This window comes from Lepus europaeus, chromosome 7, assembly GCF_033115175.1.
Source record: "Lepus europaeus isolate LE1 chromosome 7, mLepTim1.pri, whole genome shotgun sequence".
Lineage (NCBI taxonomy): Eukaryota > Metazoa > Chordata > Mammalia > Lagomorpha > Leporidae > Lepus > Lepus europaeus.
Window position 1 is genome coordinate 79,833,777 of NC_084833.1, and position 18,918 is coordinate 79,852,694.

Below are 18,918 nucleotides of genomic sequence, written 5' to 3' on the forward strand. Positions count from 1 at the left end.
TTGTATTATTTTAAGTTAATTATTATTATTCCATCTCCTTTCCCAGTAATTGACTGAAGCTTAATCTTGTCATTGCAAAACATTTCCCTGGACCTTGATTGAGGGGTGGGGTGCTGTCTTGTACTAAATTGAGCCAAACAAAGTCAAAAAGAGACTGGTTTTTGATGGTAGGAGGAATTTTTGTATCAGCTGGATATGATTAAGAAATTACATTCTCCAACTAAAACTACCAGCCATTTTGTAACAAGAGAAGCCAGTCTAGGGACCAAATGGATACATAGAGATGAGCAGAGCACAGAGAACAACCAACAAGAGGAGTCAGTAACCAGACCAGTCACAGGTCTGGAGAATGCCACACTTCTGGACTTCCTGACAATATGGCAAGTTTAATTGATTTTTAAGTATTTACATCTGAAATACCTGACACATATGCCATCATAGGCCTAACCCAGCACCTCTGTGTTTGTTGGTAGTTCTTTTGTTTCTGATATGTTTTACTAATAACTATTTTTTCTCTTTATTTCTCATTTCACAGATTGGCTATCCACCTCACTCTCTTGCTAATCATATCCAAATCTTACTCCATATTTGCTGATGTCACTCTCTTTCATTCTTCAAGTTAGCCATCCATATCTATGGCTGATTTACTCATCTTTACAAGGTTTTCTGCCCACTGTTGCTGGTTTCCAATTGCTCTCCCTGACACATGGCCTAGACAGTATTGTTCAACTGAAGTTATTTATTTATACATATAAATCACAATAATTATAAAGGACACAAATTGTGAAGAATAGTGGTGTGTCCTCATGGTTCTGTTTCCTTTTTCAGGATTAGGTCTATCAATCTGATATTCCCTTCATCAGAAGAGTTACTTCATTTCATCCTTTCAGTAGTTTCAGAAAACTTCAAACAATATTAAAACTTGGTCAGAACTCTAACATGTTTTTCAGTCTACAATTGCTTTAATGACTTATAGTTATTTCTGGTTTAATTTTCTAATTCTACATTGAATGACACTATTTTTAAATCTCTAAGGATATATTTCCTTTTTATGTCCTTAATACGAATATATATTATTATAACTATAGTTTTAGATTAAAGAAATGTGTTTACAATGTTTTATAATAGAAGTATTGAATGCATATTATATTTCTTTTCACCACATTATCATGTATAAAGGAACAACATTTTTACTTCAACAGATTCCATCCAAGAATTTAAATTTATATTTTGCACTTGGATTCCCTTTAGCCACATTTCAGAGAATAACCAAAATACAGAGAAGATATGAGATATGTCTAAAATGTTATGAAGAAGAAGGTTAGCACTACACTAAAAACTGTATAGGCATCTCAGTCCATGACCTCAGGCCTATAATAAAATTATTTTTGCAAAAGTTATTGTAAATTATTTAAACCTAATTTTTCATTTAGGTCTATACTCTCTTTTTGTTATATAAAGTATAAAGGGAGCTAGTGGGTGGATTTTGGTGCTTGTTTATAACCTCAGTCTATCCTGACTCCATTACAATTTTTCATATCCATCAAATTTCTGCTACATTCACCTATGGACCATGGATGCATCCCTTACTCCATCAGCCCTACCACTGTGAAAGCTAAATGTGTGATCCTTTGGGGATGTGTGTATGTCTATATGTGATATGAATTACTCATTGTGTACTAGAAGGCAGTTTCAGTGTCTATCTTAAATGAAAGCAATGGGATTAGTGTTTTAGGCAATAAACATTTATTTCTTTCAATTCTGGGGGTTAGAAGTCAAGATCAGGATGCCCTGTGTGGTCAGTTTTTGATGTGTCCTTTCTCATACTATACACTGCTGACCTATCCGAAGAGCTCTCTGCCCTTTTTGTATAAGAATCCAATTCTATTGATGAGAGCTCCATCCTCACAACCTGGCGACCTCAAAGACCTCACTTTCAAATGACATCATATTGAAACAAATATTTCCACATTGGAATTTTAAGGATACAAAAATCTTCATTTTCTAACAGTGAGAGTAGAAGATGAGAAGGTATGTGGGGAACAGTTAAAGAAGTCACTGGGCTGTTAGCCAAAACCATTAACAAACCATGGAAATCTGAAGCTGTACCAGGCCCACTTTAACCGGGACACAAAGTGTGTCTGTAGCTGTTACTTATCTTACTGCATATTAACATGCTATGCCCTGAGTAGACACTCAAACAATTTTTGTATGATAGACACATCAGCGTCCTTGGACAGATTTTCTATAACCTAACTAGAAAAAACTTTTTTGTTGTTGTTGTTGTTGTTTATTTGTTTTCTAATTATCCTGACCACTCAGTAAATCTCTTGAGAGAAGTAGTTCCACTTTAAATATGTGAGAAATACTTAAATATAATAAAATAATTTGTGGCCAGTCATATCATTGTTATATTTGCCAGACAGTTGCACCAAAATGCATTGCAAAATAAACAAGAGGAAAAAAACAAAACATGTACTTCAATTCTTAAAATATTCTAGATAAAAATACCAACAAATTATTATTCAGCTAGAATTAGTATGCTCATTTCAAGTCTTAAAAAAGAGACTATTTAAAATGTAGGGCTGGGGACGGCGCTGTTGTACAGTAGGTTAATCCTCTGCCTGTAGTTCCAGCATCCTATGTGGGTACTGGTTCTAGACCCAGCTGCTCTTCTTCTGATCCAGCTCTCTGCTTATGGTTTAGGAAAGCAGTGGATGACGGCCTAAGCACTTGGGCCCCTGCACCCATGTGGGAAACCTGGAGGAAGCTCTTGGCTCCTGGCTTCGGATTAGTTCAGCTCTGGCTGTTGCAGCGACTTGGGGAGTGAATCAGTGGATGGAAGACCTCTTTCTCTGTCTCTTTCTCTCACAGTCTGTAATTCTACCTCTCAAATAAATAAATAAAATATTTAAAAAATAATATAAAATAAAATGTAGTGCTTTTGAAAGTCTACTAATATGAATGAAAAAGTTCATTAGAGTCTGTTTTACTCTGCCTCAGGTAGCACAATTAAGAATACTCAAAAAAGCCAGCTTATGATGGAGTGGAGGTATCTGAGTTTATAAGCAGGAAATATTAAAGATGAATATAAGTAGGAAAATGGAAAACTATAATGCATTCTCTTCCATCCACACGTTTTCAATTCAAAATCAAACACACACACACACACACACATGTTGTATAAATTTGTTCTTGAACTGTTCTCTGAAAATCATAAACTAGAATGGTTTACTAAGGCAATTTTCTGAAAAAATAGAAGAAATAAAAAACAGAGGTTATACAAACATTGATATTCATTTCAAATTTATTCTTTCTTTGTGGGAGCTATATGTAATCCATTTGTTAGTCAAAAGAAATGTTCAAAGTCTCTCCACTTCCTTTAACAGTTCTGTTTGAATATCAAATGTCAGTTTCATTAAAATTGGTTTTCTACAGTATTAGTTCTCTGCAAATTTATCTCATAAACTCCCCAATAATGCAAGCCACTGCTGCCTTGGGAATTATATATATATATATATTTTTTTTCTCTGAATCTTTATCTTTTTATCCATGCTGTAATTTTTGTCCATTTTATTAGCTTTTTGGCTGTAGTCTGGTTATTTGTTAATTTACTCATTGCTTGATCTCACTTTTAGTGTTTAGAATATATTGTGTGTGATTTTTAGTGCAGGCATATAAATATGCCTTCTCATCCACTCATGGCCTCACCCGAGAGGTGAGAGATAGGCAGAGCTAGAGCTAGCATTGTAATCTTCCTTTTGCTGATAAAAAGAACTGAGAGGCAGAAAACATACTTGACCTCTATAGGATCATGCAGTAAATCAATGCTAAGACTGAGAGAAGACTCACCTCTCCTGAGGGTACTCATTCAAAGTAATATACAAGTCTGGATTGTTAATATGCAGATGAATCTAGCTGGTTCCCTCCACTCAAGTATTTGAGACTCAGACAATGCAAAGGATTCAGAGTATATATGGCATCAAGAGGCTATACATATAGTTTGTGTCTCTCAAATTCATATCATTTCTTTTTTTAAGATTTATTTATTTATTTTAAGGGCAGAGTTACAGAGAGATAGAGGGAGAGAGGGAGGGAGGGAGAGAGAGAGAGAAGGCCTTCCATTCACTGTTTCACTCCCCAAATGGCTGCAACAACTCGAGCTGAGCTGATAGGAAACCAGGAGCCAGGGGCTTCTTTCAGGCTTCCTACATGGGTGCAGGGGCCCAAGGACTTGGGCTATCTTCTGCTGTTTTCTCAGGCCATAACAGAGAGCTGGATCAAAAGTAGAGCAGCCAGGTTGTAAACCCACGAACATATGGGATGCCAGCGTTGCAGGTGGAGGCTTTACTCTCAGTGCCGGCCCCAAACTGATATAATTTCAAAAACACCCTCCACACTACTGCCGTTCTTCACATATTACCATTTTATTATATATTTAATATTCTATTTCTTCATCTTAAAAAAAGCAAGGCCTACTTTGATGTATTTCCAGTAGTATCTAAAAATATGCACAGTTTGAAAAGCTATATATTTTTTCTCCACGCATGGGTTTATAAATATCCTGCTTTATACTTACAAAAATGTTTATCTGTATACTACCCAAAAGAGAATACAGAGAAATGATTCAATATTCTAACAGAAATTTGTTAGACATATAGAAGAAATAATAAAATTATTGAGTGTAAAAGTAAAGTAAGCAATATTAAAACGCAATAAAGGGCATTCATGACAGACTAGCCCAAACAGAAGGAAGAATAGAGATCTCTAAGTTAGGTTATTTGAAAATATACCGTGGAAAAAGAAAAACAAATAGGATAATCAAAAAGAATAAAGAAAGTTTGTGGGAATATGAGATGGCATGAAATGAGAAAGTACTTGAGTTACGGGTTTTGAGAGGGATATGAAGATGCCAAAGAGGAAGACAGCAAATTCAAAGATACAATGAGATAAAATTTCCAAGACTAGAAAAAGACACAACTCCCTGAGAATAGGAAGGTCAAAGGTCGCCAGTAAGACTCCAACCTAGTCTACCCATGCATTGGGGAAATGGTGACCTTTTGAATAAATGGTGTGAAAATTGGATATCCACATGCAGAAAAACATAACTAGACCATATTCCCCTGCAAGTACAAAAATGAACTCAAAATGAGTTGCAGACCGAAATATGAGTACTGAGACTCTGAAACTACCAAATGAAACACAGGGGGAATGCTTTAGAATGTTGGAATGGGCGAAAATTTTCTAGATCTGATCCCAAAAGCACAGAATATAAAAGCAAATAAGACAAATGGTGTTTCATTAAATTAATGAGTTTTACAACACAACTGGAAAAAAATAGAGAGAAGAAACAATCTATAGAATGAGAAAAAATATTTCCAAGCTATATATCTGGCAAGGCATTAATATTCAGAGTACATGAGGAATCCAAACAACTCATTAATGGAAATAAAGGCAAAATGTGCAGTTCAAAAATGGGCAGGAGCTGGCGCCATGGCACAGTGAGTTAATCCTCCGCCTACAGCACTGGCATCCCATATGAGCACAGGTTCTATTGTAGGCTGTTCCACATCCAATCCAGCTCTCTGGTATGGCCTGGGAAAGCAGTGGAAGACAGCCCAGGTGCTTGGGTCCTTGCACGCATGTGGGAGGCTGGGAGGAAGCTCCTGGCTTCAGATCGGCGCAGCTCTGGCCATTGCGGCCATTTGGGGAGTGAACTAGTGGAGGGAAGACCTTTCTGTTTCTCCTTCTCACTATCTGTAACTCTACCTCTCAAATAAAATCTTTTTTTTTTTTTAAAAGGGCAGTAAATCTAAAGAGAAATTTCTTAAAGGAAGACAGATAAATGGCCAACAAATATGTGAAACCAGGATCAACATCACTAATTATCAGAGTGCTGTTAATCAAAACCACCACGAGACACCACTTCATTCCAGTAAGATTGCAATTATCAAAAAAAGAAAAGAGAAGTGTTGGCAAGGACATGGAATAAAGGGAATCTGTACACTGTTGGTGGGAGGGAAAATTAGGGTAACCGTTGTGGAATACATTACGGTGTTTCCTCTAAAAACAAAACAAACAAACAAAAAATACCAATCCCATTTATTGGATATATATCTAAGGGAAATGAAATCCACTTGTCAATGAGATACATGCATTCCCTTGTTTTTGCAGCACTATTTACAATAGCAAATTAATGGAGAAAATCCAAGTGGTACATGTACACAATTTTGGAATATTCTTCAGCCATAACAAAGATAAAATCTTGTCATTTGCAACAACGTGGGTAAAACAGTAAGTTATTATGTTATGGAGAATAAACTGAACAGGGAAATACAAAAATCACAAGACTTCACTCATTCTGTCTTTAAAAAATAAGTGATTCCATAGATGCTAAAAATGTAATGGTGGTTACCAGATAGGAAGGAAAATGGGGATGGAGGAAGGATGATTGATGCATACTAGGTTATAATTAAACAGGGATTAAAAGTACTGGAGATGTGTTACACAGTAGGGTGACCATAGACAGTGTTACTATACTGCATAATTCTGTATTTAAAACAAAAAATATAAGATCGGAGTTTAGATGCTTTCACAATAAAGAAATGTTAACTGCTTAAAAGGAAGAATATATTTATTCTAAATAGATATTGCAGCATGTATAATTGTAATGAAACATCACATAGTATCTCATAAATATCCACAATTGGGGCCAGTGCTGTGGTGCAGTGGGTTAAGCAGCTGTCGACAGTGCTGACATCCCACATGGGCCCCAATTCAAGTCCTGGATGCTCCACTTCTGATTCAACTCTCTGCTAATGTGCTTGGAAAGCCAACAGTAGATGGCTGAAGTCCTTGGGACCCTGCACTTATGTGGGAGACCCAGAAGAAGCTCCCGGTTTGTGGCTTCTGCCAGGCCCAACCATGGCCATTGCAGCCATCTGGGGTGTAAAGCAGCAGATGGAAGATCTCTCGCTTTGTCTCCTTCCCTCTCTCTCTCTCTCTGTAACTCTGCCTTTCAAATGGATGGATAGATAGATAGATAGATAAATAGATAGATAGATAGACAGACAAATATAAATCTGAAATCCAAGATTGTTATGTCTATCAAAATTCTTTTAAAAATAAAGAAAATCACATTGCTTTGATCAATTTGTTTGTAATATCCATGGTTATTACAGTACTTAAAAATAATTACTTAATTACTTCTCAACTACCTAAAAATCTCTCAGTTTGGGCTCTCTCAAGTCTTATTCCTCCTCAATGTATCCAATGAAACATGTTCTAAAATCCTGTTATGTTATACATGTTTTGAACATATTTCTGCCCCTTTAATGTAAATATAAATCATTTTTCTTATGGCATCCAAGAGATTTTCTAATACAAAATTTCTGTAAATTGTATACTTACTGCCACATTTACCCCTGCACATGCCTTCCTCTCCAGTCAAGCTGGTTTTTTGTGCAACCTCATCGTTATCATTTTTTTTCAAGTTATTCTGTAACATCCATTAATAGAGAAAGAGCCCCCACACTGAATTTATCTTCAGAAATGTTCCAACATCCTTGGCTCCAATTTTTCACCAAATTTAATAATCACCTCATAAAGTTCAAAAATAAGCTGTTGTAATTTTATTAGAATTTTATTGAATTTATAAAAATATTTTTGATGAATAATCTCTGTAATATTAATTTCTGTTATCCATGATGGTCTATGTTCCTATTTATTGGGTCTTTAATATCCCTTTATAAAATTTTATAATGTTTCCTGCATAGGCCTTAAATATATTTTATTAATTTTGTTCTTGTATGCTGTATTTCTATTGAACAGAATGTTTTTTCTTTAATGTCTAGCTCCTGGTATATAAAATAAAGTGTAGGTATATAAAATGTACTATTTTGGTGTTTTAATCATCCAGCCAGCTTGCTAAATGCTTTATTGTATTCATTGGCTTATCTGTAGATTCTTTTGAGTTTTCTAGATAAGTGAGTATAATATCTGGCAATTGTTATTGTATTTTATTTTCTTATTCTCAGTCTTTATGCATTTAATCATAGTGTATGACTCCTCACACAATGATGAATAAAATAGTGATAGCTTTGTACTACCTAGAGTTAACCCAGGGAAACATGTTTTAAAATGTGGAGAAAATCACAGGTAACAAGCTGAAGATCAAGGAAATAAAAAATGCAGAAAGGGAAAGCCAATACAAGGGTAAGTTTTAATTTTTGATTGGTCACTTCAATGACAAATTCGGATTCTTCCCACCAGTATTACATGAAACATCATGTATACTACATATCATAATTGTTCACTTACAGAAAGCAATAAACATTTATCCACTGACACTTCTCTCCCACTGATTATGAACTGTCCATGGGGTATTAACTCACCCACTTTCTTGGACAATGTCCCAAGGCATTCTGTTAGGAAAATCCCAAGGTAGGAATAGAAAGCACGTGAGGCAGCTAAGACAAATTCAAGTCATTCCATGCCTACATGCAGCTGAATGCCATGGTGATGACTGCAGCACAGATTGAGTCAAAGGGTACAGAAAAGGCATAAGTGACTGACACAATGGGCATGTTTGCCTGAAAAGAAACAATCCAAATTTTTCTCATATAGAATGATGTTTTTTTCAAGATTTCTTGTTTCATTTAGCAGCATAAACCTCCTGATACCCTTCCTAATTTATTAACAATATTTTAAATAGGTTTTACGTTTTTAAATAATGTTTTTTCTACAATAGTGATCATACAATTTTGTCCTCTTTAAACCAACTAATGTGTTTTAAAAGTTCTGGATTATTTGATATTAAATCGCCTTTACATACCCGGGATAAAACCGATACAGTTGTAGTGCATGTTTTTTGTACATTATTTGATTTGATGTCTTAATAATTTGTTTGGGATTCTGTTTTTCATCCATAATCAGGAATAACATCGACATACAATGTTGTTCTTTTTCTAGGTTTTATGGTAGTTTTTGTAAATTGTATTCTCCTTTTCAAATTTTCGCTGGGAGACTGAATAAATGTGGTACCTTGTTCTTGAAAATTTTCTAAGAACTTACCTCTAAAATCCATGAAACTAATATTTCACTTGGGGAGATAATTTTTAGCACTAACACATTTACTTCAATGCTTATGAAAATATGAATGTTGTTTCTTTCCTCCTTGATTTAATTTTTCTGCAAATTTTAGGCTAACCAAAAGTATTCAAAATTATTGGTAAAATTGTTATATTATCTATAGTGATATAATTTTGTTATTGGCATTAAATAATTACAACTTTTTCTCTTAATTGCTTGACAAAAGCTTATCTGTTTTCAAACACTGAGTGAGGATTTTAGTTGATCTCTGTGGTATAGTAATTTATAGTTTTTACAAATTTTATTTTTACTTCACTTTCTAATTTTAGTCTACTTCTTCTAATTTATTATAATGAACAATCACCTAGTTTATTTAGAAGTCTTCTTATTTTTGAATAAAATAATTAGACTATAAATTTCCCTAAAGTCACTATTATGACATTAAAAAATAGTTTTGATATATATTTTCAATTTAACTGACTTCCAGGTATTTGACAATTTTTGTCTGTATCATAAATTATTAAGAAACATATTTTCACAATTTTCAAATCTGAACGATGTATATATTTGTCCTGAATTTCTTTTTCTTTCTTTTTTTTTTTTTTTTGACAGGCAGAGTGGACAGTGAGAGAGAGAGACAGAGAGAAAGGTCTTCCTTTGCTGTTGGTTGTCCTGAATTTTTAACAGTTTAGCCATTGGTTGGCTCCCTCAGAGGAACCAACATTGTTTGCAGAGAAACAAAGTCCTCAAGCATGAAGAAATTCAGGTGCAATTTACTTAGAAGTCAACCTTTTCCCTTGACATATTTTCTTCTCATTGTCCCATAGTGTGAATTGTTCTACTGCAATGGGATGAATTACAAATGACAAAGATTCAAATACTGTTAAAAAATGTAGATTTTTTTATCTTGTTCATCCTGATTTCCCAACTCAAATCAGTTGACAGAAATTATGGGATTAATTTCCTAGTTCTGCTAAAGCAAAGTGCAACCACAAACAAGGTATTTTAAACAATAAAAAGCGGTTGCCTAACATGGAGACCACAGTCTGAATTCAAGGTATTATAGGACATGTTCCCTCTGAGACTGGAAAGAATCCTTCCATGTCTCTTCCTAATTTCTAGTGGTGGCAGGTGTCACATGCAGTGGCCACTCCAATCTCTGTCTCTCATCACATGGGTTTTCCTGGTGTGTTTCTACACCATCATTTCATAATAACATCAATCTTAGTGGTTATGGGCCCATCCCTCTACAATATGACCTCAGTTTAACCAACTACATTGTAATGACCCTATATCTAAAGAAGTTCCCTTTCTAAAGTACTGAGAATTTGTACTTCACCATATTATTTTGGGGAATATAATTCAACCCATAGTGTCAAGGGTATCTTCCATCCCATGTCCTTTTGCTTCATGCATAGTGTGTTCATCAACACTGTATGTCCAATCAAACTGCGTGGAAGACTTATAATATATACTAGTACAGGCCACTCCACAGAAACATGATTTAGCATTTCTCTGAGGGCCAGGGCACTAGTATTTTGAAATCTACCTTAGGTGCTTCTGCTGTTCGTTTCCGTGTAAGAACATTGAGGGAAAATATTTATGAAACCCAGTGAATAACAATTATGGCTGTTAGTAGGTACTGCCTTAATGGGTTGATCAACTCTTACAATGAGCTATGCCTTGTTATAAACTACCTCCAACTTGTCCTTAGTCCTTCTACATAAGAATAATTTGTTTCCTCAATTAAATTATTATAACTGTATACTATGTCTGTATATGTTATGTAATTATATATTTACATACAGAAACACACACACACACACACACATAAACACTTCAACTAGACTACCAGCTTTAAGAAGCCAGGGATTTTTGCTTTGTTCCATGCTGGAAGTGTCATATCTAAGGGGAGTTGTCAGTGATGAGAATGGACAGACAGATGGTAATTTAATCACTAGCAAGATTTAATATTCCCAATAATTGATAATATTAAAAGGTAGACTTATGGATAATTTTATTATTGTTTTGAAAATCTCTACAAACAGTGTATTCCTTATTGCTTCTACTTACTTTTCTCTATTTGCTACTGACTCTTGGCACATAATAAATGCTCTATAAATTTTTGTAGATTAAATGTAGAAGTAAGTTTAAGCTGCTCCATAAAATAAATCTTTGATAAAAGGGTGGGAGAATGCATACTCTGAAATCAGTAAATGAACAAAGGCATCCTTGCCCACGTAACTGAGCAAGTGAACTCCTTCAATATACTTTTGGCACCATTCTTTAGATTTAGGGATTCTTATGTCTGATCCCATGAGCAAGTTTAAGACTCACTTTGGTAAAAGAAAAAAAATATTCTCTAAATATAATAGTCCTTAGGAAACTGACCCTTCCAACCTAGAAGTAAGATCAAAGCATTGTGACAAAGTGAATACAGGCAAAAGATCCACAAGGAAAAAATTAATACTCAGTATTAAACGGCAGTAAAAGGCAATAGAAAAAGCAAACTATGAGTCTGAATACACATAGGAATAAATTCATAGTGCTTTTTTTTTCTCTTCAACAAAAAGGAAAACACATAAAAGAGAATAGAAAGGAAAAGGCAAATGTTATAAATAGCAGCTAAAGTAAGAAAAATGAAAGCAAAGGAAATGGAATACTGTGGTGAAGGAGTGGAAGAAATAGAATCCTCAAGGAAGGAATAAAGCAAGCAAGCAAAGAAGCAGATTGTAGGTCCCTGATTGTATTTCATTTATAGCAGTTCTTACATTTTATTATATTTCTCTGGCAGGAGTCCCACATCTCTTTACGTCTGAAGGAAGGAGGTGGCAGAAAAATGTTGCCCCAGGGACTTGAGATTTATTGCCTTGTACACTTAGTGTTAGGCAGATTTTTTTTTCTTTAAATTACATGTCATTGTCATGTTCAAAATAAAAGCTTAAGATGGACTGCACACCATGGATCACTGTATGGACTACTTTTATTAAGACTGGAAAACTAATGAAACTTGGTTGAATTCTACACAAATCAGAAACCACTACAGTAACAGTTACTTTTATATACTTTTTATTTTATCATAACTTGTGCCTCCAATGAATGATATGGAATAAAATGGGTAATCTCATAATTTAAGGAAACAACACATGGCACTGTGCAAAGATAGCTGTGAAATGCCTGAGTTTTGAATCCAAACAGACCTGGATTTTACCTCAGTGCCTTTGGACACTAAGCTCTAGTTTCCTTAGATATACATTGATATAATATAGTAATAACCTCTTTATAGTTTTATGAGAATTAAATATTGTACATAAAATCCTTAACACACTATCAAGTACCCAAAATAATGAATAACCTTGTTATTCATGTTAACTTTCTTCTCTGTTATAGAATGTACTTAAAAGTTGAAACTTAACTTAAATGTTTATATATTTGCATGCAGAGTTAAAATAGCTAACAAAATGATAAATATGATTAGCCTTTTCCTCTATTTTCCATAGTTGTTTCAGTAAGAATATTCATTGATTATATTTTTTCTTGATGCTCTGACACTTGGGACCATGAGCTAACTGAACTATCCAAATCTAGACAATTCCTAGAGATAATGAAAAATGTCCATGCAAAAGTGCTATGTTGTACTAATCAATCTACAGCTTCAGTCATATCCTTTATCAAACGTTCACAGTGTTTTATCTGCCCTGAATCACCCCTTGGGGCACGTGCTTAACAATTAGAGACTGCACTTATAGCCCAGAGTCCTCAAAAATTATTCAAACTACACATTCTTCAACTTACTCATTACATCTACTCTGCCTTGCTATTCCTTCCTATAAAAATCCCAAAAAGACTCTGGGCCATCTTCTTCCCATTCAGAGATGCTTTTTCTAAAATATCTCTTATCTTGATATTCTTTCTATCATTTTACAGCACCTTCTCTCCATCCTGAGACATACCCAGTAGCTACCAACCGTTATAGCCCTAGCTTCTGAAATAACCTCTGTTCCTGGATTACACACTTTCTTTCGTACCAAGGCTTTGCAATTTTCCTTATCAAGCTCCATCTCCTATTTACTAGTCCTTTAAATTTGTCAACATTTTAAAGTTCTTATCTTGATAAATTTCACCTCCATTTTAGCTATGCAGTAGAATAACTTCAACCCAGAATATTGAGCAGTTTCTTCAAGTTTTCATACCATGGGGACTTAAAATCCTCTACCATATATATGTATATATATATATATATATATATGTGTGTGTGTGTGTGTATATATGTATATACATATGTGTGTGTATATATATATATATACACGTACACACTTCTAGTATATATACCATATATATGGGGTATGTATATATACATACACATAATATGTGTATATATATACATCTATATATAATTATTATATATAATATATTATTATATATAATATATATATCTATGCCTTTCATATACATTTATATATATTACCTTTCAAATATATATATATTTGAAAGGCAGAGTGACAGAAACAGAAAGAGACAAATCTTCCATCTACTAATTCACTCTCTAAATGCTTCCAAAAGTCTAGGTTGGGTCAAACAGAAACCAGGATCCAGGAGCTCCGTTCCCATCTCCCACATGGGTGGCTGGAAGTCAAGTACTCAAGCTATCATCTGCTGCCTCCCAGGATGCATTAGCAGGAAACTGAATTGGAAGCAGGGTAATCATGTCTCAAACTTGGATCTTGGTATAGAATGCAGTTGTCCCATGCCCCAGCTTAGTCCTCTGTGTCACAATGCACACGCCCCCATCATATTTTAATTCTAACTTCAAGTAAGAAATTCATCTTATTTTTTTATTACAAGCCACTTGATTTATCACTTATTTTACAGTATGCTCCATGCATAACTTTTTGGTACACATCCCTTCTTATTCATCCAAATGCTATGATCAGATGTTGTGTCATAGTTGTGTTATGGACTTACACCTAAAAATCCAGAATTTTAAATCCAAGGATGTTTCTATTATTATAGATATATCACATGCTTCATTACTTCTTAGCCTACAGGTATTTCCAGGATATTTACTTAATTTGATCTAAATGAAATAAAGGCAGACAAATCAATTGCGTCCCCTTGGAACTTTGCAATTATGTAATCAATTTGGACTCTTGTTTATATAATATCTAGTTCATAACTTTTCTATGGTTTTCTTTTTTTTTTAAACTTTTATTTAATGAATATAAATTTCCAAAGTACAGCTTATGGGTTACAATGGCTTCCCCCTCCCAAAACTTCCCTCCCACCCACAACCCTCCCCTTTCCCGCTCCCTCTCCCCTTCCAATCACATCATGATTCATTTTCAATTCTCTTTATATACAGAAGATCAGTTTAGTATATATTAGGTAACGATTTCACCAGTTTGCCCCCATATAGCAACACAAAGGGAAAAAAAATACTGTTAGAGTACTAGTGATAGCATTAAATAACAGTGTACAGCACATTAAAGACAGAGATCCTACATAATATATTTTTTAAATTAATTAATTTTCTATGCCATTTCCAATTTAACACCAGGTTTTTTTTTTTTTCATTTCCAATTCTCTTTATATACAGAAGACCGATTCAGTATATAATTAGTAAAGATCTCATCAGTTTGTACCCACGCAGAAACACAAAGTGTAAAAATATTGTTTCAGTACTAGTTATAGCATCACTGCACATTAGACAACACATTAAGGACAGATCCCACATGGGATGTAAGTACACAGTGACTCCTGTTGCTGACTTAACAATTTGACACTCCTGTTCATGGCGTCAGTAATCTCCCTAGGCTCTAGTCATGAGTTGCCAGGGCTATGGAAGCCTTTAGAGTTCGCTGACTTTGATCTTATTCCGATAGGGTTACAGTCAAAGTGGAAGTTCTCTCCTCCCTTCAGAGAAATGTTCTTTCCACTGGGATCTCACTCACAGAGATCTTTCATTTAGGTCTTCTTCATTTTTTTTTTCTTTTCCATGGTATCTTGGCTTTCCATGCCTACAATACTCTCATGGGCTCTTTAGCCAGATCCAAATGTCTTAAGGGCTGATTTTGAGGCCAGAGTGTTGTTTAGGATGTCTGCCATTCTATGAGTCTGCTGTGTATCCCACTTCACATGTTGGATCTTTCTCTCCCTTTTTGATTCTATCAGTTAGTATTAGCAGACACTTGTCTTGTTTGTGTGATCCCTTTGATTCCTAGACCTATCAGAGCCATCGGATGTGAACTGAAATTGATCACTTGGACTAGTGAGATGGCATTGGTACATGCCACCTTGATGGGATTGTATTGGAATCCCCTGGCACATTTCTAACTCCATCATTTGGGGCAAGTCTGATTGAGCATGTCCCAAATTGTACATCTCCTCCCTCTCTTTGTCCACTCTTAAATTTAACAGGGATCACTTTTCAGTTAAAATTTAAACACCTAAGAATAATTGTGTGTTAATTACAGAGTTCAACCACTAGTACTAGAACAACAACAACAAATACTAAAAAGGATAAAGTATTACATTGCACATCTAGAGTCAGGACAAGAGCTGATCAGGTCATAGTTTCTTATAGTGTCCATTTCACTTCAGCAGGTTTCCCCTTTGGTGCTCAGTTGCAAGATATAGGTACAGGCAAAGACTTCTTGGAAAAGACCCCAGGAGCACAGGCAGTCAAAACCAAAATTAACATTTGGGATTGCATCAAATTGAGAAGTTTCTCTACTTCAAAAGAAACAGTCAGGAAAGTGAAGAGGCAACCGACAGAATGGGAAAAAATATTTGCAAACTATACTACAGATAAAGGGTTGATAACCAGAATCTACAAAGAAATCAAGAAATCCACAACAACAGAACAAACAACCCACTTAAGAAATGGGCCAAGGACCTCAATAGACATTTTTCAAAAGAGGAAATCCAAATGGCCAACAGACACATGAAAAAATGTTCAAGAGCACTAGCAATCTGAGAAATGCAAATCAAAACCACAATGAGGTTTCACCTCACCCCAGTTAGAATGGCTCACATTCAGAAATCTACCAACAACAGATGCTGGAGAGGATGTGGTGGAAAAGGGACACTAACCCACTGTTGGTGGGAATGCAAACTGGTTAAGCCACTATGGAAGTCTGTCTGGAGATTCCTCAGAAACCTGAACATAACCCTACCATACAACCCAGCCATCCCACTCCTTGGAATTTACCCAAAGGAAATTAATTTGGCTAATAAAAAAGCCATCTGCACATTAATGTTTATTGCAGCTCAGTTCACAATAGCTAAGACCTGGAACCAACCCAAATGCCCATCAACAGTAGACTGGATAAAGAAATTATGGGACATGTACTCCATAGAATACTATACAGCAGCAAGAAACAATGAAACCCAGTCATTTGCAACAAGATGGAGGAATCTGGAAAACATCATGCTGAGTGAATTAAGCCAGTCCCAAAGAGACAAATATCATTTATTTTCTATGGTTTTCAAATCTGCAATCTAATTTGCACCTCTTCCAACTTCACTATCCTTAAATATCACATCCCCGAATCAACACCTATAATAGATTATGTCCTTACCTCATATCTATTGAGTTTGGTCTTCTAATGTTGCTATCTATTTTCTTTTTTAATGAATATAAATTTAAAGTACAGCTTATGGATTATAATGGCTTCCCCCCCATAACTTCCCTCCCACCCGCAACGCTCCCCTCTCCTGCTCCCTCTCCCCTTCCATTCACATCAAGATTCATTTTCAATTATCTTTATATACAGAAGATCAATTTAGTATATATTAAGTAAAGATTTCAACAGTTTGCACCCACACAGAAACACAAAGTGAAAAATACTGTTTGAGTACTAGTTATAGCATTAAATCACAATGTACAGCACATTAAGGACAGAGATCCTACATGAGGAGTAAGTGCACAGTGACTCCTGTTGTTGACTTAACAAATTGACACTCTTGTTTATGGCGTCAGTAATCTCCCTAGGCTCTAGTCATGAGTTGCCACGGCTATGGAAGCCTTTTGTGTTTGCCAACTTTGATCCTATTTAGATAAGGTCATAGTCAAAGTGGAAGTTCTCTCCTCCCTTCAGAGAGAGGTACCTCCTTCTTTGATGGCCCGGTCTTTCCACTGGGATCTCACTAGCAGAGATCTTTCATTTAGGTCATTTTTTTTTTTTTTGCCAGAGTGTCTTGGCTTTCCATGCCTGAAATACTCTCATTGGCTCTTCAGCCAGATCCAAATGCCTTAAGGGCTGATTCTGAGTCCAGAGTGCTGTTTAGGACATCCGACATTCTAGGAGTCTGCTGTGTATCCCACTTCCCATGTTGGATCATTCTCTCCCCCCCCCCTTTTTTTTTATTCTATCTGTTAGTATTTTCAGACACTAGTCTTATTTATGTGATCCCTTTAACTCTTAGTCCTATCATTATGATCAATTGTGAACAATTATGATCAATTGTGAACGATCACTTGGACTAGTGAGATGGCATTGGTACATGCCACCTTGATGGGATTGAATTGGAATCCTCTGGTATGTTTCTAACTCTACCATTTTGGACAAGTCCGATTGAGCATGTCCCAAATTGTACATCTCTTCCCTCTTTTATTCCCACTCTTATATTTAACAGGGATCACTTTTCAGTTAAGTTTTAACACTTAAGAATAACTGTGTATTAATTACAGAATTCAACCAATAGTATTAAGTAGAACAACCAAGAAAAATACTAAAAGGGATAAAGTATCAAGTTGTTCATCAACAGTCAGTGCAAGGGCTGATCAAGTCACCATTTCTCATAGTGTCCATTTCACTTTAACAGGTTTCTTTTTTGGTGCTCGGTTAGTTGTCACCGACAGGGAGAACATATATTTGTCCCTTTGGGACTGGCTTATTTCACTCAGCATGATGTTTTTCAGATTCTTCCATTTTGTTGCAAATGACCGGATTTCATTGTTTTTTTTTACTGCTGTATAGTATTCTATGGAGTACATATCCCGTAATTTCTTTATCTTTATTTTCTATCTCTATCTCTCTCTCTTTCTCGCAACTCTATCAATCCTTTTCTTTCTTGATTCAGGATGTAAGGTTCTCTTCAATTGCTTGAAAACCCACACACAACTTTACCATCTTCAATTTCTCTCTCTGTCTTAAATATGTACATATATATGTATGTATATATATATATATTATATTACATTCCTATTCTATCCATTCTCTCTTTTTTCTCAATTAGATGGTAAGGATTTTTTACATTGTCATAAAATGCATGTTCCACTTAAAAGTGTCATATTATAGTAAGAATGTATAGTTTAATGTTAATAAAAACCCCATAGTTATAACTTGTTCAAGAAGTAAATGTTACCATGAGGATTCTCCTTACCCCATTTGCCTCCTGTGCCTTGTGATGCACTGACTTTATTATTAGTTCCAAGATGCAGGTCCCAAGTAAAACCCAGATCACTTCAGTCTGTCTGCAGATCTATGCGTAGAATACAAGATCAGGTAAGCATGCATGAAGTCAGCAATGAGGGGACATGAAGGAGAAGGAGATATGAAGTTAATCCCAACATAGTGATAAAAACCAAGATTGGTGGGTGGATTTCTCAAACAGGAATTGGGTAACAATTGAGTAAAACAATATTAGATAGCTATAGGACAGCAATTAACAACGATAGTCAACTGTTTATTTCCCCAATATATTATGATCTTTTGCCTTTCTCCTATTTTTAAATAAATCTTCTTTTAAAAAGATTTATTTATTTGAAGGACAGAGTTACAGATACACAGAGACAGAGGCAAAGGCAGAGGCAGAGAGATCTTT